General features: G+C 40.3%; 1 long non-coding RNA gene across 3 annotated transcripts in view; it reads left to right on the top strand.

Annotated features, from left to right (window-relative positions):
• Nucleotides 1-10,242: 10,242 nt before the first annotated feature.
• Nucleotides 10,243-20,094, top strand: part of LOC112994242 (uncharacterized) — a 35,171-nt gene continuing 25,319 nt past the window's right edge. For all 3 annotated transcript variants that reach the window (XR_010390160.1, XR_010390159.1, XR_003261902.2), the window contains exon 1: nt 10,243-10,568. This is a non-coding gene — a long non-coding RNA (uncharacterized LOC112994242). The remainder of the gene's footprint in view (nt 10,569-20,094) is intronic.

Here is a 20,094-nt window from a genome sequence, read left to right as displayed (position 1 = left end):
TTGCAGTAAAAGCTGGCAAGACCTGTAGAAAATTAGACTTTTGTGTTAGCAATTAGTGCAAGATGCATGTGAGCCTGGGGAAGATGTGCTCAAATTCCCTTTAACTAGAGTTTGGCCCGATGAGACTTGACTACACTGATAAGATAAAAATGAGACATTACAACTGAAGCAATGGAGGCTCCTTAGCTTGTTGCTTACAGTCAAAATCAAGTAAATGCCATTTTAACTATATCCTTGAGGAAAACTGCAGTGTAAAGTGAAGAGAACTACATGTTCTTCAATGCTATGTGGAGGAGGCATCATAATGAAAAATCTTATCTAACTGTTTGTAAACTAGTGTTTTGTCTGGAATCTGCCAGCGGACAAGCTATGCTGATGCCCTTCTGTTGTTTGGATTGGTCACTCTGGTCCTCATGTACCATTGCTTGATTCAGCTCCAAAGCAGCCTTCCTAGCAAAGACATTTGTAGTTAAAAGCCGACATAATTCTGATATTTTGGTAAAAAAGGCTGATAATGTTCAGTAAAATAGATTTCAGCCTTACAGTGCTTGGCTTTACACAAGTCTGATTACAAAATGTTTGCAGCAGAGCATGGCCAGTCCGGGCAGTGGAGAGGAACAGCATCCTGATTCCCTGAAGAAGAGTCTATCAGTAATGCTGCATACTTCCTTTTTAAAACCATGGCATGTTAACACATGAATTAGTATTTCCTCCTACTGTCTCAAACTGCATATTCCTGTGTTCAGGGCTCTCAAGTCCACTAGCCACATTGGGGAAGAGCCTTCTATAAAAGATAGTTTTGTATTGTAAAAATGTGATTTGTTCTAATTTCTATTTTCCTCTCACTTGTTATGCTACATGGAAGGGAGGTTATATAGAAAGTAACAAGAGGAGTATTATTTTAGGATTATGGAAATAAATGTAATAATTACTCTGAAATAAAAGATTGCAAAGAAACAATATCACAGTATAGCAAAGAACAATGTTGACAGTCCTACTTCTGTGAACTGGATCTCAGCAGCTCTGCTCTGAGATGTGACACATGTATAGTGATAATCAGAAGGGTGTGGAGAGACTTACTATAGGAGTGACCAGTATGATGAGATGTGCCTGTGCAAGACTGCAGCAGAATTTTAACAGGAAGAGCACAGGAACTAGAGAAAGCAGCTGTAAAAGCTAGAAATACTCTAACAGTTTAACTTGCCCCGACCCCCTCAAGGCAACTTGTAAGGAGCAGTAATAAATAGATATGAAGACCAATACCAAAAATGCAAGTAGTAGAATACCAACCCCTATTAATGTGATACTTGTCACTATAGAGGGCTCATGATAAAGCAGTATACTAACTTCAGAAGAAGGTATGGATCCACCTTTAATGTGTTGCCTCATTACAATGATTAGTAATCAATGCCTTGTGATGCATCTAGTACCCCTAAATAGTGTCTAATTTTCAGTGGAGCTAAGTGCTACTAGCTCTTCACTGAAGGTTGCATATGGTGGGCAACATATGGTGAGAATGGATGCTCGGTATTTTTGAAAATCATATGTAGGGCTCAGCAATACCTAAAATTTATCAAAGGCAATGTGCTGGAATATCTAATATCCCAGAACATTTTTATCTTTGCTGAATCCTTCTCATGCCTGTCTTGCACGTGTCCTTTCAAGAAATTTTCAGGACTCTTATTGCAGAATAAGTATATCCACATAAAGTGATGTCCCAGAATGGATGCTATAGTACACTTTCAAGAAGCAAACTGCAGGTGTCTAGTTTAGGGACCAGTTTTTCAAGAACAGGTATGTTTCAAACTTCCCCTCCTAGCATGTAGTATTCTTGCTGAAGCCCAGCTTTCATCGTTTTCCACATCATTATATCATCTTGCATCTCTCTAGCTATAAATGCTGCCGTCTAATTCATGGGTTTTCTTCAGTGAAAGTCTATTGTTTCTGGATGACTTTTGGGTGCCATGGCACATCAGCTGTGAGAGGATACAACCAGAAGCACCTGGGTGACCATCTGTAGTTTTCCAGCTTTCATGCTTTACCTGTGGACAATGTCACAGAGCATACACAGATGAGTGTGGTGGGCTGGGACAAACCAGATGAGCAGCAAATGTATCTCAAAACTTAAGCCCTCACTGAGCTCATGCTGGGCTTACCGCTTTCAAAAATATCAGTAGGAATTGCTTGGCATCCTAAAACATACTTTTCACCTAGTTTATTACTGAAACCCTTTTGAGTCCTGCACTTTTTTGCCAAGCTGGCTTTATAGGTCAGTTAGTACAACAGTGAGCCAAATAATGTCGAAGGAGCTGGCAGCAGTTCATTAAACAGTTCTGTTCTTGACCTATTATTACATCTTTTTGTGTTTAAATATTCTCCTTCTCTCTTGATATGTGTGTTAGAGTGCACAAATAATACCCCTATAACCATTTCTAGATTTTTGTTTCAGAGGTTTCTGTGCAATCAGTGTTAATTTACATTGTAGTAGCTATTCTTCAGAAGTTGTTAGTGTGCTACAAGTAACGTACATCTCTGAGCCAACAGTGGACCCCATGAGTGTGGTCTCAAACCACTCTCGAACTCTGTGAGCAAAGAGAAGAGAAAAGGTTTCCATGGGAAATAGTTTGCTGTAACGCTACTCTCCTACTTTACAGAAAACACTTTTCGGCTGGCCTGCAGCAGGGGCAGGGATATAACTAACTTTTCATGACTAACTCATCTGAATGAGCTATTAACTAAATTAGCTAGAACCATTTACAACTTAACGCCATTACACATACCTAAGGAGCAAATATTCCTCGGAGTAAGAGACATTACAGCAGACTTCTGCAAAACTTCTCATTCCCTTGTAGCTGGTGGAGTGACACTAGAGTTAATGTGATGATGTTATCTTTGGGTACTTCTTTTATATCTTCAAAAGAGAAGTGAAGTGGGGTACAGCTGCTGCCAAATGTTCTAGTATCCTTTTTCACAGGCCTGTGGGTGCTGAGTGTCTCGTTACTGCAGTGACAGGGAGCTGAGGATCTTTAGGTGCCATAATATGTTGCACAAAGGACTTGTCTCTGTAGAACCACTCGTTTTCCATATGAGCTATAGAATCATGAACAAAATGAAACAAAGCAAAAACATGGGCTATGTCATTTGTGTCAACAAGAAAAGAATGAAATCTAGATAGGTGAGTAAAAGTGATCTAGGCATTTTGTTTCTTTCAGTGAGCAAGGAAGCTGTCTCTCTGACTGCTGCAGAGATGAATGGTGACATGGACAACATTGTCGCCATAGTCAGTAACAATCAAGAATGTGAGAGGAGATTTAAATTAAAACATCTGCTAAATTATTTTTAAAAGCAAATGTTTGCAACTTTCCCAGTGCCTATAAAAATCACATTGTTCTTGAATGATTGCTTACCGCTCTGGGTAGCCATAATAGGTGAAATAGTCTTTATTGAGCAGAAAAACACTTTCAATTTGAAAAAGCAGTAGATTCTCATGACAAAGCATGTAGATATCTGTCAAACTTAAAGTTACGGTTAAGACAAATCTCTGAAAATCCTGAATAACTATAGCTTTTGACTTGTAAATCTATGCTTTTTTAGCAACTGCCATTTATTCCAAGTCATGATAAAATATTTTTCTTGGCTGAATTAGATAGAAAAATAGAAACTTGACTAATATTTGTACTCAGAGTCAAGTATAATATCAATAGCTGTTATACTGACTCCCCAAATTACTGTGGTTTCTAGGTCATGTCACATACTGTTGTAATAAGGTGTGAAGTGTTTCAATGACTTGCTTAAGATAGTACAGTAATCCTATGGCAGAGCCCAAAATAAAACTCAAGTGCAGCTCCTGATTCAGTGACCTATTCCTGGAAATGTAGCTGCTGTAGTCTCACCGAGCAAGCAGAAAGCCTTTGTAAAGCATGGAAGATAAGCAATCTTGTGACAGAGTATTTACAAACCCCAAAACAAGACCAGAAAGTGGCATTGCCAAGCAAGGGGTCTCCTATTTCCCTTTTTAGCTCCAGTTCCAACTCCATTTTGGCACAGGTCTGGTTTTATGACTGTTAACAATCAGCCCACTCTGGACATTTGTGGAAGAAAGTTTATTTCAGACTGGGGAACTCTTCTGTATCCAGAGTAATTTACTACAGAGAAGGAATGCTCCTGGCAGGCAGTCTACAATGTATACCTTTGAACCAAAATGAAAATGGTAGTAATGACTCGGCTAACCCTGGTGTGGGACCTGAGCTCTCATAGATTTGGAGAGCTTCTTCAGCCTTTTAGGTAACGGATCATTTTAGAAGTAATCAAGCTTACAATATTATTATTGACTAACTGTCAAAAATAACTCTGGTCACAAGTTACTGGGGGGGAGGAAAATCGGAAACTTAATTTTGGTGTGTGGTGTGCGCATATATGTGCACGTCAACATATACAGAATATCTGAAACAATTTTATTTTAGTGATATGAGGAGCTACATTAATTAGAGGACTTTGTGAAGGAAGAGGGAAGTCTGAAGAGTTCTACTGCTAGGAAAAGGAGTGAGGACAGAGCATCCCAGACACTCTCCTGCCATAGAGCAGTGCTCTTTCATGCATAGTGCATGTCCAAGTCAGCTTGGAAGAGACAGGTCTGAGTGTATGCACATGTGCATGAGGTTAGATGCCAGCTGCATACCAGGCACTTTAGACAAAAAGAAAACTCCTGACTCAGACAATGCTTTTAAAGCTACTGAGATAACAAACTGAAATTCCTAAAATGCAGGATGTCCTGCTGCAAGAAGGGCTATTAAGAAGAAGGTGGAAGGAAGCTGGACAATCCCAAAGAGAACCATTTACACAAAAAACCCTTATTTTCAAGAGCAAATCCAAAAAACAAATATGCAAGTAAATTTATACAAAAGAAATTATTGCAGCCTATGAACTCTATGCCACCTGTTATTTTAAAGGGGATATGATCGGTGCTGGTAGTTTCAACAAAGGAGCTGAATTTGCTTTAGCTATCTGATAAGTCTTCATAAAATGAAGGTATGTGATTTATCTCCCCAAGCTAATAGAAAAAATAGTAGTTCTTATCTAGGCCGGATATAATCCGTAAATATGCAATAACCTTTAGATATACAAAGCAGTCTCTAAAGAAGCCTAGGGCCTGCTCCTACTCCCTTTTTAACTCACTGAGAAAATCTTTGAAATGTGATTTAGGTAAAATTTTAACTTGGGATTCTGTTTTTGCTGATTATTAAGCTGGTCACTTAATCCTTGCATCATTCTTCCAGTCCTCCTCTTACAACCATGGAAATTTGTAAAGAGATAATTTTATTAACATGATTTTGTGCTATTAGATCAATAGATAAGCTAATTAAAGTCTAACACTAATTAAAACTAATTAAAACACCCAAAATGCTTAACAGTATTTGCTGTATACATATATGTACTGAGAGAGAGTATTAAAGTGTGTTTGTATAATAAATATGCATATAAAGTCCAGTATTGCTGTGGGTACTCGTGTATGTGCAGAGTCCACACACTACAACCCCTTATTCTTTTGGTGGTCTTTGCTGGGGTTAAAAAAAAAAAAAAGCTCTGGAAACACTTAAAGGGCCCATCCAGCAAAATGGGATTGCTTCATTTAGTCAGGCTTGAGATTTTTGCAAGAAATAGCACAGGGTAACATATATATTGGACAGCCGAAAACAATGACAGAGAACTGCAATATAATTTGGAACACAGACAAATTGTTTTCTTCTTAGTGAATTAAGATACTTAGGAAAATGTGGCAGAATATTTCTTTGGGTTTTTGCATTCTTCTAATATTCATATATATGAAGAGTTCCGTCCCCCCCACACTATGCTTATAATTATGTTGGAGAAATACTGTATAATGTAGATTTTTCCTGCCAGATGAAGAGAGTATAATACTATGGAAAAATATTAATCTGAAGAAAAAAATCCTGGAACATTCTCACTGGCATCCGTGCAATGTAGTTCTCAAATATCAAATGAATGCACAAGACAATTAGCTCAGGCTTTGCCTTGGAGAAGCACAGAGTGGGATGCCAAAGCTCCTATCCCATGATGCAATAAATTCTATTTTGTTAGCAGAGTTTCAGTTTTTAGTTAGAAACAACCAAAACCTGCCATGTGTGCTTTATTCTTTTTGTGATGTGATTCAGTGCTTCCTGATGGAGTAACCGATATAACTCTTCACAGGCATTGCTTACAAGAGAATGGTTAGCAAAAAACAACTGGAAATTCAAATACTTTGTTAGATGTAGTTAAGAAGATAGATTTATATTAGCAAGAAAATATTTCAAACTATCCTATTGCTAGTTTCATTTTTTCCTATTTATTCTACACATACGGAAAAGTAATATAATCTGTGGAACATCAATCATCCAGTAGGCCCCATTTCCTCTGGAAATGCTACTGTTTTTTTAGATTTTCCATGCAACTGTTCTTTGGTGAGCAGATAATAACGTTTAATGCATTTGCTCATTAAGTGAAATGCAGGAATAATTTTGCAGTTGTATTCTTTCAACATATGGAATATTCTACTACATATTCTATGGACATGTCTGTCATACGGGGGGGCAGTTGCAGATGAATGTTTCAGTGGATTAGGAGACTTGTCCTAACCATGTCAAATGCCGATCCATATATTAGGGGCAAAACAAAGCGGGCACTCTTAAAAAATTGGCTTCAATCTGCTTGTGTCAGTCTGAGGCATCATTAAGTATTAATAATTAGGCCTTATGCAAGATAGTTCCAGCAAAACCTTGATGCTATGTGTGTCTTAGCTGAGCCCTTAGCAGAATCTGTATCATGCCATCAGCTCTGGTCTATCAAATGGTTTGCTAAAGATCACATTTTTTCTAAGTGATTCTCGTTTCAGAAACATGCAAAGTTAGCACGTTTTCAGTGCAGAAACAGATTAACCATGCACATTTCCTTGATTTGCTTTGATAGATGCACTGTAGATGAGAAAAAAATTACACAGAACTCAACCTTATTTATACTCAGACAGCTCTTAATTGCAAATGTGTTTATATACTGTCTTCCAAGGGATGATACATTTCTGTCATTTTAACACAGTCCTTTCCATAACAACTGAAAGACTCCACATCAGTTGAAGTAGAAATTTTTGTCCATTCAGCCTCACTAAAAACATGGTTTTTCATTACTTAGAAATAGCTGTTCCTCTATTTAAAAATGCATTCTACTTGGGCCATCCTGGAACCAGTTTGAATAATACCTTCCTAACAAGGAAGTCTGGCCTTAGGGCATCCACCTGCCCATGGCTTCTGTAGGCATCTTGGAAGAGAGTTTCTAATCACCAAGGTTACCTTTATCAACTTCTTTTTAATGACTGATGCAGTAAAATACCTATACATGTGCTAAACTTTAAAAGTCATGAGATGTCCTAAGCACAATGAGCCTATACTTAAAATAAGTTCAAAACATCATATCATGGTACCAGTTCTGTACTCGAGTTTTGGCATGACTTCAGCAGGGGTTTTGTTTGCATTGCAGTCTTTATTTATGTAAAAGATTAATTGTTTTTGTCCGAGTCCTCATACAAGAGGTGTTTCCAAGGTGTAGTGCTGCTATCGCTAGGAATGTGCTCAGCACCCTTCTGCGCTCCGTGAAGGAGCTGAACGCCTCCACCTCGGCCCAGCTGTGCTGTCGGGGCTACCTGATAGCCATACCTGGTGGAAAAGGACTGGGCGCCTGCTCTGTACCCTGGGTACCCGCTTTCACCCCTGTGTGTCTGTACCCTCTGTACCCCGCTTTTACATATGTAGACGAAAAAGAAGACACTCTCTCTCTCTATGTATATATATGCATATATGTGTCAATGCGCACTGTATAATGGGATTAATACAGCGTAGAATCAGTACTACTATTCATTCCTTCTCAAAAAGGCAGGGTGTGGGTTAGACACTAGAACTACCTTGAGCAAGCTGGTTACAGCAGTTTTCCTGTATGACCAGTGCTTTACCCTCACACTGACCAATTTTTTTACTTTGTTCCAGCTCAATTTCCTTACTTTTGTGATCAGGTCGCTGTCAGGGAAGGGCGTGCAGGGATAGATCGATGTATTGCTCGGTCAGGTGTATGTTATATTCCCTAAATTTTTGAAATGCCAGGCAGACCAGCATACTTTTCTTCGCTGTCACTGATATTATGGAGAATGTGAGCTAGCTGATACAGGAACTGTGAGCCTCCATCGGAGCAGTGCTCAGGCTGGGCGGATGCTCTCTCCAGGTTGTGGCTGGCATCTGCGGCTTGCGGGCAGAGAGGCAGAAATGCCGCCCCAGCCGGGTGTGGGTTACCGCTCCGTGAGGTGAAGGCCTCTCCCAAAGGCCATTAGAGACTTGCATAAGGCGCTAGCGAAGAGGGTCGTTCTTACTGTCTGTCACATTAGGATAATCTGCTGTCTGAGGGTGTCCTACAGAAAAAGAATATACTGGCATTACTTGATTAACATACAACAGGAGGAGTATTTAGGAAGCATTTTACCACCAAACGGCAGCTGAGCATTACAAAGAGTCATTACTGAGCTCTACCAAAGGTTTTCTCAACTGAGTATGAAGCCTGGGAGCATCATCAGGACTGTAATGATTTCCTCTAGTCATGCAATGCTTTGGGGGGGGTGGGGGGGGGAGCACACAGGATAACAGTGCTCAAGTTAGCAGAACGTGGGTGTCGCTTGCTTGCAGCCCTGCCAGCTGGTCTCTGCGAGGGCTCTCACACAGCAGTGTCTGGAAAAAATGCTTGTAGGTGGACAAATCCTAGGTATTTTGAATGCTGGACTATTGCCAGCTCTTTTCTGAATTTCTTCAGACAAGTTAATTCATTTATTACTCCTGTTGCTTCAGTGCAAGAGTTTTGGCATAACGTCCATCCTCCCTAGTTTGGCTTCACTTCTGTGGTGGCTCCGTTTGATAGCCCAGCTAGCGGGAGGAATACATTTTATAAACTGGCCAGCAGTGCAAAGCTAGAATAAAATATGTGAAAGACTGAGCTCAAGAGAAGCCTTTTTCACTGAAATAGCAGCTCAAATTTGATAATACTGTAGAAACACATCACCACAGCTATTCTTCCACCTTTGCTGGAAGCTTGATGCCTGGGGATCAGCTTGCATGTGGCTGGGCTGTACGTCTGCAGGGGCCTTACTACAGCTGTGATTTGGCTTGCTTGGGAGACTCATGGCATTGCAAAGTAGGGCAGGAGATGCAAAGTTCCCACTTCTTTGCAGGCACCAGAAGATTTCTACCATTTTATTTCAGAGAAACCCTTTGAGGAGTAAAGCAGTTCAAGTTAAATATAGGCTTGAGGGGGATCTAAATATCTAGCTGTAATGGGAGCTTGTATTTCTCTCCTATCACACAGCTCTGGACATTTTCAGGATTTTATTTCTTGAAAATAAACCAACAAACCCATTTTACAACTTTGCTCTGGTTCCCAATGCATATGCAAAGCACAGAGTATTTTTTGAAATGAAATCAGTGTGAATTTTGGCACTAAGTTTAATGAACCCTTGTTTTCATTCCAAGTTCTCATAATAGCTCTTACCTGCTCGTTTTGTCTTATATTTTTTATGTGTGCCAGTGTGTGTGTGCATTGATAAGTGGATGCTTGTGCTGCCACCTGCATACAATAATCAGGCTGTGCAACCTCAGGGATTAGCTCTGCTGGTGTCACTAGCAGCAGTGTTTAAAGCAGGGCGTACACTGAAGCATAAGGAATCACTCATGGATTAGAAAGTCAGGCTGAGGATGAGTTGAGAAACGGAGGTAATAATCCCAATTTGTAATGCAGCCAAAGAGCAGCAGAGCACAGGTTTCTTGACCTCAGTCTAGCAGCACTTAGGGTGCACTGCCTCCTTCCCGCTCCTGTGCTCGGCGTTGGCCTGAAGCTCCCGTGCTTTAGAGTTAGCTTGGAGCAAGAAGGGAATGTTTGCTTTTAAGGCAGGGAAATCAGCCTCCCTTGGGTAATAAGAAGTCTCCAGCAGGTCAGGGAGCATATCAAAGCTTTAGGACTGTGTGTGAGAGAAGCAGAAGGGAGCCCGTGTCACATGAAAGACCACTGCCAGTCCCATGTGCGTGATTGCTAGAGAGGGAAGAACACAATCGAAGGAGCACCGTAATGTTACTAGAAGCTATTCACTGCAGCATAGTACATGGTCGTAAATTTGATATGACAGTTATAACACAGTTATCTCCTCAACAATTACACACTGTATGACTCTGAAAATGACTCTGAGCTCATCTGAAATGTCTTTATTATGAAGTGTTAGAAAAAGAAAGGAAAACTGGGATGTGGAAGACAAGGAGAGCTGTGTGTGCTTCACCTCCTCTTGGACTGCGTGTGAATGTGTTCCCTGGACTCACATGGGGACAACGATGGGAGAAGGCGAGAAGTGTGTTCCCTATAGGCACAGCTCTGCGGCCAGGCACGACCAGCCCTCTCTCCTTCAGGCCCAAGCTCCCAGGAAGCAGCACATGCCAAGCGGAGCAGAAGACAGTGGCAAAAGTCAGGAGATTGCTCCTTTCTGGACTGGGCAGGTGGGTACATGGAGACTCTTCCTTTCTAAACACTATTTGCAAAGGTGTTTCAGGAGTTGGCTTGCCCTTGCTCCTACGCCTCACTTTTCTGTCCCGCTCCCTGTCCCCTTTCCCATCCAGTTTCTCCAGCCTCCAGCAGTTATCACAACCTGCTGTCTCGAACTAGAGCTGTTGGTCTTTAGTCACACCAGTAGCTACAGCGGTACCTGGCAGAGCTCAGGCACACATGCTCCCATTTGCTGCTCCTCTTGCTTTGGTCTTGCTACAGCTTTGGGCATTCGTGTTGCTTTTCTACGTAACAACAGGCAAAATCTTACCTAGGGCTCCATCGTAACCCTGGCTTGGGCCAACATGGTCAGAGAGGACTGTGTAACTTCCCGGTGCAGCAGACAACTATCCCCGAGGGCACAGAATGGATCTCTAGGACTGGTGTTTTTCTCTGGTGCTATAACTAGTGGTCACAAAATGCGAGCAGAAGTTACACAAATCAATCTTTGGGCAGACAGGCCAAATGCACAGGTTGGCTGGTAGGCCCAATCATAATCGTCACTCCCGATTAAAAGGTAGGGAGGAACTCTTTTAGTGTCATTCCCCTGACAAGTGAGTCCTTTAATATTTCTTCTGGGTGAGATCTGTTGTTCCTGCTACAGCCAGTGACAGAGTTCCCTTTCAGTTCAGTGGGGCTAGAGAGTTACCTATTGAATGCACTTAGCTGATCTCTAGGGCCTCCTCCTTTTATAGCTGAAAAGGAGTTTAATCCCTAGCTCACCCTGCAATAGCCCTTTGATTAGAGAGCTAACAAAGGCAGGGATGAAGAACTGCAAGTTTTACCTTTTCTGTTGTCTCTCAACCCATTCTGGTCAGGAAGGCAAGAACATAAAGCTCTGCAAAACTCTCTTGGTAGGTCAAAAAGGTATTTGTGAATAGACAACTGATGCTTGGCAAATCTCCAGAAAAAAAGTCCTGTGAGGCCAGTGGTGAGACTGAATTTTTGATTTCTCACCCCTGTTTCTATTTTGTTTTTCTGTCTTTCATAGCCTTACCTATTTATGAAGATCTCTTATTCAGAATGCTTTTCTGTTTTTCTTTCCTTTTCTTACTAAATCTTTTGCTATAGAACTGTCATTAATTCAATGCACTGGAGGAAGTTTTCATTCAAACTTGACTCCAGAAACTAGTGAAATCAATCTAGAATTCTTTTATTTCGTCCCCCAAAATCAGATTTGCTTGTATGAGGAAAATGATATTTTTGGTGTGCCAAGAGCTGGAGTTACTCCCAAGCAAGATGATCTCTGGGTGGTGCTTGGAGGAAGGGTAAAATAGCACACCGATGTGGAAGAACACTGATGTGCTAACAGCTGATCTAGTTTTACTGCAAATACTGTTGAGGAAATAAAAGGCGTCCCAGTCCGCTTTTAATGTAAAGGAACTAACTGGCAGTATCTTTGCTGGCAGCTTGCCTATTTTACCCCAAAGCTTAATTTGGCTCCATCAGAATGTATTCAACACAAAGAAAGATGCTGAAGAAGGAAGCTGTATACAGTACACTTAAGTTCCTTTATTCCTTAAACTTTTACCAGGGGTGATTTAGCCAGGACACATACAGTGTAGCTAAACTTCCTTCTTTAGTATTGCACATTTTTTTTCTTTTCCCTTTTAAACACGTGTTTTTTCTCTCCCTCTCATACTAGCAGATGGTCTTCAGTTATATGCAGGAGCTTCTATTCCCTGGGTTGCTATGCAACAAAATGCATCCTATCTGCATCCTTTCTGTGCTGTATCCCGTTTCCGTTCAACAACTCAAAATAACCAGCTTAGTACTTCAACATGCTACTTCCTCTTTTCTACAGAGTTGAATATCTATCAAGTATCTTCCTGGGCTTCCTATCTCTTCCTGTTACAGCCTTGAAAAAAATGTGTTTGCCCTGAATTGATTTTCCTCATCACTTCCTATTTACATCAGTCCACTTAGTGCTAAGGCAGGCAAAACATACATAAATGAGTCACGCAGCTGCTAGCCCATAAAAAAAAATAGTGTCAGCCAATTGTGTGATGTTTGAAAGCAAGATTCTTCATTGTTGTCAGGTGTGGGGTTCCTGTTTGTCCTTTTTATCGTTGCTTTGTTTCCCTACTGATACCAGAAAGTTGAAAACAAACTTTTTCCTTTTTTTGCTACTGGACTTACGGAAAGAAAAATATGAATCTCCAGCTCAGCAAGGGAGAAGGTGAGACAGAAACAGTAGCGTGATTTGCTTTGGCTGCTGATGAGGACAAACTTTTCTCTAGGGTTCATTTTGCTGTGCTAGATATTTGCCAGATTAGGTGAAACCGTGCGAGTGCTCCATCACATACTTGTTAAGATGTAGTGTTATCGTGTTATTAAGAAGTTAGTGTTATTCGAAGTTGTGCACATTGTAAAGTGCCTGCACTGCTATTTAATGCTGATCAGAGTGAGTACAATTACCTGGTACCTTTGTTAAATTCTTTAGGTGGACTTAATTCCCACTTTGACCTTATGCTGGCTTTCTCCATAGCAGGGAATGTCGGCTCTGGAAAGCCTCTTCTTATCACTTACCCTACAGATAATTTAGTAGGTTAAAGGACACACAGTGATTTATTTCACCTAACTTTAGCAGCCTGAAGTTGGGCACGCGGTCTGACCTAGGCAGCGAGGCTTCCTTGCTAGTCAATGGCGAAAGAGAGGCACCTTCAGTAAATGAATTATAGCAGTTCAGTCATGGAGATAGGTGGGATGAATCACAGAGACACACAGCTCCTGTCTCTCCATTGGCTGCGGAAAGAGGTTAGCTGATAGCTTGCACGAAACGCCTAATTCTTGAATTGCTGAAATGAAATGAATCTGAAAAATAATTTCCACATCTTGGTACCTCATGTCAGCATTTCTAGGTACAAATAATCCAAACAATATTTTGGAGAGGAAATGAAAAATGATATATATAATATTACAGATATAAGAGTAACTACACAGGCAGTCTGTATTTCCATAATTATTGTTCAGAGGTCACTTATATAACCAAATATTTCATTTCTTTTTGTAACCTATTTTCAGCCTATGTAGCAAATTCCAGCCTTCTGCTTATGGAGCAGCAGTGTGCCTAGAACAACTATTTTCTGCTGGAAATGCCCGTGTTCAGATAATGACTAGGTTAAGACTGGCTGAATTTCAGTGACTGAATCTTTCCTTCCAACTTGCAGTTGAAATAAGTTTTTCATGAAAGATTATTTAAGGCAGATTTTAAGGATAATATTTATCCAGAGCACTGTTTTAAACTATAAAGCACAGTTACCTACAAAGCACTGAAACAAAATTTTAACCACCTGTAAATTTCCAAAGGAATCTGACAAATTCTTTTATTATATATCATTAGTTTTCCACAGAGCAGGTGGACATGGGGAGTCTATGCTTACTACATGGTTACTGCTCTTTTTTTCCCTACTACCCTCAATGTTTAAATTTTGCTCTTTGGCATGATGGTCTTCTCCCTTGTGTTTGTGTCTGGTCTGATATCATTAATACAGTATACTTGTATGTTATTGATAAAATTGATGCAGAATATGCAGTCCAGTGATTTCTGTTATTTAACTTTGGTGTTCATTTATAACAGTCCAGCCTTGGTATATTTTATACAGATGTTGTACAATCTCACATGTGTCAAGATCCTGTATCTTGATATTCAATATATTTTGTATTGCGTTCAGGTTGTAGTCTTCATTATGGTTCAGCAACCGCAGAAGAATTAGACAGAAATGTTAGCCAATATTGAAGGCAATTCTGAGGTACCAGGTTATATTTCTGCTCCTTCTGAGACTAATCTCCACAATTTAATGAAATAAGTTAATTTCAGCTTGCCACAGAAATAACAGTAAATAATAAATAATGACACTATCCTTATAAAGTGCCACTTTCAAAATGAGCATGCAATAAAATTAAAGCGCAGTGGACTTTTTTTTTTAATTACATCTTTAGAAAAGCTTTATATTAACACAGGGACAGGATGGTGGCCATAGTCCAGCAAGGTGTAGGAACTGCTGGCTGCTATCTTAAGGGCTGTGGCTGCGGATGGGCCACCTGGCTGTTCATACTCTCCTCTAGATTTAATATCTAGGAAAATGTGCATTACAGATATAAGCAGTGAAGAAGAGGATGGCTATAAAGATGCTGGCAGGGACCATCCTTTTAAATAATGTGAGTCATTTTCTGAAACCATGTGAAAGGAGAGGAATTAAATTCAAGAGGGGGGAATGAGTTTTATCAAGAAGGGACTTTCACAGTGAAGGGGTGATCGATTTGACCTGAGAGATGATGGAAGGATCCCTCTAGATGGGTGATGTCTCTTGACAAGGCAGGATACAAATTAGAAGTTGAATTATAGTCCACACAATTAAAAAAAAAAAAAAAAAAGGCACTGCTAACCCATACTTTATTCATTCGTGCCAACTTCTCCCCCCAGCCGAGTGTTTCCTCTGCTGTCCCAGGAGGTGTGTGCACAGGTGCTTCGAAGACCGTAGGGCCCCGCAGTCAACAGACACCGAACCGAGGACACGCAGATGTGTTGTGGGCACTGTTGCTCATTTTATGTGTGTGCACTGTAACATGTGCTGCTGCTTAAGGCTCAGATTAAGACTTCTGGATTCTGAATAAGGTTTTTACCTTACTTACCTTTTACTGTCACAGGGTAAGTACAAATTGCAGTGTAAAGTATTCTATTTGGAGACCTTGCTGTTCTGCCCAATGGATTTCCTTTAAATAAAACAAATGTGTATCATCACCATTACCACAGGATGATAGGAAATGCTAGCTGTGGCCAAGTTATTTCACAATAAAGTTTTTATTGTGAAAAAGATAATTCCTCTTAAATGAGCTCAATGCTCATTTCTTTCAAATACAGAAATAGTATAAGATGACACATAGGAAAAGGGTATTCTCAAGCTTTTATTGATAATTAGAAGGTACAAAAAAATATATATATCGGTTTTTGACTCTGTAACTTGAAAAGGGATTCAGTGCGCTGTTAGTATCTGTCTTAGAGAGAAGCAACCCAGAAAGAGAGGGCAAAATAACACAGATTAGCACCTCCTCAGTTTCCTGACAGTAATGAAAGTCCAGGTTTCCTGGAATGGACAAAAATTCTTGAAATGTATTACCTCAAAATTTCCTGATGCAGATGTTTTTTAATTGACCTTTTCAACTTTTAAGGCATCTTTCCTGAGAAGGTGTGTAGGTTATCTTTTTTTTTTTTAATAAGATTTAAACTCTCTTGAAAAATAAAATTTGTCATTCATGGAATGGTTAAGTTCATTTCTAGCTCTTATTAGTAGCAATATGGTACTTGTAATTTATGAATTCTCGTGATTTTTTTTCACAGTTCATTTTAGAAATGTCACCAAGTTTATCTGTCTAAATGTAAAGTGGGCACTTGCAGGCAAAAGAACTATGTTATCCTGACCTGTGCTTAAAGACTAGAGTAGAAGACATTGTTTTCTGTCAGGATCTGCATTTCTGGTGCATAGTGCTGGAGTTAGCAGAACAGATGAATTAGTATTTTATCTTGCAGAAAGTTAAGCAAAAAGATTAGGAAAAATCAGCACTGGGACAAATCTTTGTACCGTCCTCACTGGGGAATTTCTTCAGAGCGGTGACATTGCAGAGAACAAGGCCGGGGCTCCCCAGCTCAGCACTGGTACGCCTTACTCGTGCGAATGCCGTTCACGGCCGGCTGCAAGCAGGGCTGGCAGAGAGGTGGGAGCCGGCGGTGCCGGCGCGTGGCGGAGCGTAGCGGGGACCCCGGGGTGGGCCTTGCCACGGCACCGTACGGGCAAAGCTTTGCCCAGTGCCCACTGCCCCGTTGTAGGGATGACACTGAGGCGGCAACGTCGGGTGGGTCCCTGCTGAGGAAGGGGAGGAGAAGCAGAAGGACAAGGGACAATTTGGTGGTCTGAAACTGAAGACTCTTCCTCCTGAGTCCACTGCACAAGGATGCAAGAGGTAGACAGGCAAGGCACCGGGAATTTGTAATCTGTTTAAGCATGTTCAACGTCCCTTTATATTTAGCTTATTTTGCGTTATTACATAAAATATACAGCCTCAATAAGACAGATGCATTGAAATGCAGGCTAACATCCAAGAAGGAACAGGTATTTCTGAAAGAAATTGCCATTCACTACAATGGTAAAAAAAGAAAAAAAAGGCAGCAGGACTAATCCCTGGGGGCTGGAGAGGCCAATCAGCGAGAAGTCAGGGTGGAGAGCAGAAGTGCAAAGCCCCGGCTCACCTAACAAGAGATGAAATGATGTCCAGTCACTGCTCTAATAAGCAATTTGCATTAATCATTTTCTGGCGGACTCAGTAGTGTGTGTCCATGGAGGAATGTTCTTTCCCAAGCATTGATTGCCATTGTACATATGAGTTACTTTCAATATATTTCTGATCATTTTCAGTAGTAATAAAGAAAGGTCTGCAAGAGGAATATTGTGCAACCAGGTTTTAATACAAATGTCAATTATATTGAAATGTTCCAACAGCAACTCTATCTTTATTATTGACACAGTAATAGAAAACAAGCAAGCACAGTAATTAGCAAAGTAATCAATTTCTGTGTTTTGCAGATCTTCTGCAAGGAAAACAAACCATCTTCTGTTCCCATCGCGTGGATCCTTTGCTTGAGAAATGAACTGTTTTATCTCTCCTTGCTTCTTTGCATAGCCCAGTCACTAGTACCCATTTAAGAAAGTCTGTCTGGGAATTCATACCAACTTTACTATATGGCTGTATGAAAATCAATAATATATCAATATACAACACTTCTTATACCTAAGGGAACTGTAAACCATACTGAAAAGGAGAGGCTAGAGATGCTCTACCTGAATTTGCATTTGAAATTCATGCCAAGGGTGAGCCCCATGTTAAAAATAAAAATAAAAATCCACCGCATGTGGGTTACTTTCACCCCACGTGTTCACCCTGGGAAGACCGGGACGGGCGCTAGCAGCAGCAGCGCTCCGTGGGCGCTCGGGCTCCGGCTAACCGGCCCGGCGCAGCGAGGCACCAGGCAGGAGCACGCGGGCTGCCCGAAGGCGCCGGGCGCCTGCAGAGGCTCTGGGGGCAACGTGCATGGTGTGTCCTTCGGTGGGGTGTCCGTACGGCAGCATGGGAGTCCCTAGAGAAAATTACCGTAGTGGTTTAAACCATCTTAAAAGTGATTTGTCCCGTGGCTGGAGGAAGTTAGGACTCTTTTTTAAGGAGCTTCACTAATTATTTTAGTTGAAGAAGCAGTGTAGTTATATAAGTATACTACCTCTGAGTGCAAAGTGGTCTTTCTCAGTATGATATGTTTAAAAATATTTCTAATCCAAACTCTGCAGAAGGCACTCACAAGGGACAAATAACTAATATTGACATAGACTTAAATATATTGAAAAGACATAAATCAGAATAATGAGATTCATAAATCTGTTAATATTAATGGGGAAGCCTTTCGGGAAATGTGGTGTAAAATCAAAGAAAAAGATGATCTTGAGATGTAAGTGATGACTCTGGTTAAATGAATAAAAAATTGGATATTTTGTTTCAATGCCTTCTCAAGTCAGAGAAAACTATTACATCCTTTTGAAATTGTGCTTGTGTCTTTCATACTGCCTCAAACAGAAAGAACACAAAAATATTAGGAAAAATGAATCAAAGGCATCCCTAGAAGCTTGCTAATAAATTAAAAAAACCCAGCCCTGGAACTATTTGTTTTTCGCATCATGGAATGAGGAAAGCACCATGAAGCCTTTCTTTCAAAAATTCTCTCTAAAATCAATAGACTAATTCTACACTGAATTTCAAGGCTATAAAACTTTATTAGCAAGAAGGATATGTATATTGTTATTCATTTGTTCACACTGCAATGGTTAAGGGTCTGTCAGCATTTCCTTTAAAAACCCCTATAATTTTACAGGGAATTCTAACACACTCATAAAAATGCACTCGCGGCTGAGTGTAACAAACCGGGTTCCCGAGCACTGTGAGAGGCAAGATAGATAGTGCAGAAGCTTTTACGTTTTCTAATTATATTACAGAATCTTCAATAAATGACTCAAAATTCTGTTTAATGCAGATTTGCAGAAAATCATTGGGGTTTTTTTGAGCAATCATAAAGTTGAAAGTATTTGAAAGGATTCTCAGAGTCTCCATTTCTTAGCTGAACTGTCTGTTTACATAACAGGGAAAGATCGTGATCTACTATTTCCCCCATTTCTTTTTGAAAGTCCCCTTAAAGATAATTCCCATTCATGTGTAACTGACTACTGTATATCAGCAGCATTTTCAAATCTCCAATCAATACCCTGGATGTTTGCAGAGAAATTAATTAGTCTCACTGAGGGGTTACTTTGCTAGGCTGGAAAAAAACTCTTTGCTACAGTTGGTATTGACTATATAGTCAACTGGATAGACACACTATTTACCCTCCAAAGAGGTCAATTTAAGTGCTCTGGGCAGTACAGTGGAGGTAACAACACCCTTTTCTGCTGTTTCATTTGCAAGCACTGACTACACACAGGGTTTTGGTTCAGTACAATTGCTTCAGGCTATTACTGTACTACCTGTTTTTACTCACACTTACCTTTGATTCTGATATAATTCTTAAATCAGTGGTTTTCTGGTTAGGGATGGTTTCTTCCCTAGCAGCAGCCTATCAAAAAAAAAAAAAAAAAAAAAAAAGAAAGAAAAACTCTATTGATTTTGGTGGAAGCAGATGGACTTTATAAAAGGGGAACCTCTATGATAAAATAATAGATTTCAAAAGTATACAAATTATAAAATCTTACTAAATGCATTATGAAGTCATTTTGACTATAAACCACACACTCAGTAGTAAAAGATACATTACATATGTTTTTCACAACCCTAATGCCACATTTACAGCATCCTGCGGCATTGGAGTGCTGTTGTATCTGGTAGGAAAGCAGGAGCTGCAGGTTACGTTTGTACAGCAACTGCTTCTGCAGGATCCTGCTTCATCCGCTATGTAACTTCTAGACATCCATCTTCTAAAGCTACAGGAAAAGGCCTTTGTAAGACATTTATGCTGTGTTTAGAGTGAAGTGGAATTTTCTCAGCAATTAATGAGTTCATTAGTTTCACATAGTATGACATTTTCAAGGCTTCCACAGAGTTTGCAATACAGTTGCAACACCTCTCTCCCAGAGTTGCAGGGGCTTCTCCCACCCCCGATTGCTGAGAAGCATGTTTGGAAATTGGAAAATTTCATTTTGATATTTCATAATGAATTTTTTTTCCCCTTTTAGTCCCTCCTCCCTCCCCTGACATTTTGGCCTTAAAAAAGAAAAAAGTATTTTTACAGTAAGTGTATGTGATCTGAAAACGAAGCAAAGTACGCCAGGCTGCCTGGGGCTGGATTTTAACCACCAATCTGCAAAGTCTACCATTTGTTATATTAGCAGGTCATCAGGAAGTTAAAACCAGTGGCCAAATCCTCACCGTATCTGAAATGTCTCAGCT

Source organism: Dromaius novaehollandiae, chromosome 8 (genome assembly GCF_036370855.1).
Source record: "Dromaius novaehollandiae isolate bDroNov1 chromosome 8, bDroNov1.hap1, whole genome shotgun sequence".
NCBI lineage: Eukaryota > Metazoa > Chordata > Aves > Casuariiformes > Dromaiidae > Dromaius > Dromaius novaehollandiae.
Note: the sequence above shows the minus strand (reverse complement) of the source record. Positions and strands in the feature narration are given on the sequence as shown.